This window comes from Rattus rattus, chromosome 14, assembly GCF_011064425.1.
Source record: "Rattus rattus isolate New Zealand chromosome 14, Rrattus_CSIRO_v1, whole genome shotgun sequence".
Lineage (NCBI taxonomy): Eukaryota > Metazoa > Chordata > Mammalia > Rodentia > Muridae > Rattus > Rattus rattus.
In genome coordinates, this window is record NC_046167.1 from 38,682,423 (window position 1) to 38,685,879 (window position 3,457).

The following is a 3,457-nucleotide window of genomic DNA, read 5'->3' on the forward strand; positions in this document are numbered from 1 at the left end:
ATGGGGAGGGGAACACCCATAAAGAGGGGGAGGGGGGAGGGGGATGTTTGCCTGGAAACCGGGAAAGGGAATAACCCTCGAAATGTATATAAGAAAAAGAAAAGAAAAGAAAAGAAAATGCTCTCTTTTTTCCATTGGATGGTTTTGGCTCCTTTGTGAAAAATCAAGTGCCCATAGGTGTGTGGGTTCATTTCTGGGTCTTCAATTCTATTCCACTGGTCTATCTGCCTGTCTCTGTACCAATACCATGCAGTTTTTATCACTATTGCTCTGTAATACTGCTTGAGTTCAGGGATAGTGATTCCCCCTGAAGTCCTTTTATTGTTGAGGATGGTTTTAGCTATCCTGGTTTTTTTTGTTATTCCAGATGAATTTGCAAATTTGTTCTGTCTAACTCTCTGAAGAATTGGATTGGTATTTTGATGGGGATTGCACTGAATCTGTAGATTGCTTTTGGTAAAATGGCCATTTTTACTATATTAATCCTGCCAATCCATGAGCATGGGAGATCTTTCCATCTTCTGAGGTCTTCTTCAATTTCTTTCTTCAGAAGCTTGAAGTGCTTATCATACTGATCCTTTGCTTGCTTGGTTACAGTCACACCGAGGTATTTTATATTATTTGGGACTATTGTGAAGGGTGTCGTTTCCCTAATTTCTTTCTCGGCTTGTTTCTCTTTTGTGTAGAGGAAGGCTACTGATTTATTTGAGTTAATTTTATACACAGCCTCTTTGCTGAAGTTGTTTATCAGCTTTAGTAGTTCTCTGGGGGAACTTTTGGGACCACTTAAAAGACTATCATATCATCTGCAAATAGTGATATTTTGACTTCTTCCTTTCCAATCTGTATCCCCTTGATCTCCTTTTGTTGTCTGATTGCTCTGACTAGGACTTTGAGAACTATATTGAATAAGTAGGGAGAGAGTGGGCAGCCTTGTCTAGTCCCTGATTTTAGTGGGACTGCTTCAAGATTCTCTCCATTTAGTTTAATATTAGTGACAGGTTTGTTTTATATGGCTTTTACTATGTTTAGGTATGCGCCTTGAATTCCTGTTCTTTCCAGGACTTTTATCACAAAGCGGTGTTCAATTTTTTCAAATGCTTTCTCAGAATCTAATGAAATGATCATGTGATGTTTATCTTTCAGTTTGTTTATATAGTGGATTACGTTGATGGTTTTTCGTATATTAAACCATCCCTGCATCCATGGGATGAAGCCCACCTTATCATGATGGATGATTGTTTTTATGTGATCTTGGATTCAGTTTTCATGAATTTTATTGAGTATTTTTGTGTCAATATTCATAAAGGAAATTGGTCTGAAGTTTTTTTTCTTTGTTCGGTCTTTGTGTGGTTTAGGTATAAGAGTAATTGTGGCTTCATAGAAGGAATTCGGTAGCACTCCATCCGTTTCAATTTTGTGGAATAGTTTGGATAGTATTGGTATGAGGTCTTCTATGAAGGTCTGATAGAATTGTGCACTGAACCCATCTGGACCTGGGCTCTTTTTGGTTAGGAGAACTTTAATGACTGTATCTATTTCGTTAGGAGTTATTGGGTTATTTAACTGGTTTATCTGTTCCTGATTTAACTTCAGTACCTGGTATCTGTCTAGGAAATTGTCCATTTCTTGCAAATTTTCAAGTTGAATTTTGTTGAATATAGGCTTTTATTGTAGGATTTGTTGATTTTTTTGAATTTCTGCTCTATCTGTTGTTATGTCTCCCTTTTCATTTCTGATTGTGTTAATTTGGACAGACTCTCTGTGTCCTCTGGTTAATCTGGCTAAGGGTTTATCTATCTTGTTGACTTTCTCAAAGAATCAGTTTTTGGTTCTGTTGATTCTTTGTATAGTCCTTTTTGTTTCTACTTGGTTGATTTCAGCTCTGAGTTTGATTATTTCCTGCCTTCTACTCCTCCTAGGTGTATTTTCAGCCACTTTTCAAACTAAGGCCGAACTCTCCATGCATATATTGCATTACATTGCCTCTAATAAGTTCTAGAATGTGAAATGTTATATGATGACAAGAACTCTGGAGAGCCTTGCCAATATTTGATATTTGCCCCTCTTTCGCCTGGTTTTCATTTTCTTCCATGTCTCTGACAAACAATATGATGCTATAGTGATTATTACAGCTGATGAGCGGAACCAATTTGCAGGTGGTTCTACCACAGAGCAACCAGGTATGGCAGGGGAGGAAGCAGAGAGCAAGCACAGACACCACACCAGACGGCAGCATAGACAGTGCTCTACAATTCCTGCTGTGTCCATGGTCTGGACAGCTCCTCAGCTGTAGTGTTGTGGCAACAGAATCTGACATCTAATTAATGTCTCTTGCCTCCTTTTGCGGTGTGAGTGGACTCTGCTTTGTTATATGTCACAGCAGAAGCCATTGGCCTAATAAGTGTGTTGGCAGTCTGCGGAAGATGTTCTGGCTTTGTTTTGTGCAATTTGTCAGGATGGGAATGAATTGAAGTAGTGGAATTGTGAAATTGTGCTTCCAAGGTGATTCACTCTTTCTATAGCCCAATTCTGTCTGCTCCTTTCCTTCTATCTTCCCTATTTTCTAAATTATAACACTGAGGTTTAGGAAAGTAAAATTTCATCTTGTCGCATGTATGTTTCTTGTAATGAAATCAATAACTTAGTAAAAATACAGGCACACAACTCTTTTTTATTTGCTTCTAAAAATATTGCAGGCCACAGTAAATGGTGTAGGATTTTAATAGACTTTCCCAGTGACTCTTTATAGATTTTTCAAGGTTTGTTAGAAAAATGCCCTGACTATAGGACTACATGTATTAATGTTGGTCTTTAGGTCTTTCAAATTCTCTTTTGACTAACCTTGATCATGGTGAATGACATGTGCATGCATTCACCCATCCCACTTCTCATCATCCCATAACATTGGTACATAACAAAATAACACTAGTTGTAAGTATTCCAGTTCATGAGTTTTAAAAATTAACCCCTCCACAATTTCATATGTATACATAATGCATTTTGACCTTATTCCTCCCCATTATCTGTATAGCCCCTCCCCGCCACTGACACCAATTTTCTTTACAATAGTCTCATTCCTCCTTCATGTCCTTTTGAGAGGGGTGCTGTATTTAATTAGAGCAGTCTAAGTGAGCATGGGCGGCAGGTTATTTTCTTGAGTGAGAGGAAATATCAGTGATGACATCACTGAAGAATCTGACTCTCCATTAGCGACTGTTAACTGCCCACAGCTTCTTTTGGGGCAGATGTGTGTGTGTGTGTGTGTGTGTGTGTGTGTATGTGTATGTGTGTGTGTACACCCCTCTTCACCATGATTAACTTCTCGATGAAGGTGGGGTAGATTAGCAGCTGGAACTTGGGTCTAGCTTCAACTTCTTGCTTAGTAATTCGTGAGATGTGGCATCCTGAGTTATCAAATAGTTCTGGGGATCCATTTCCCTCCATGTAAAAGTAG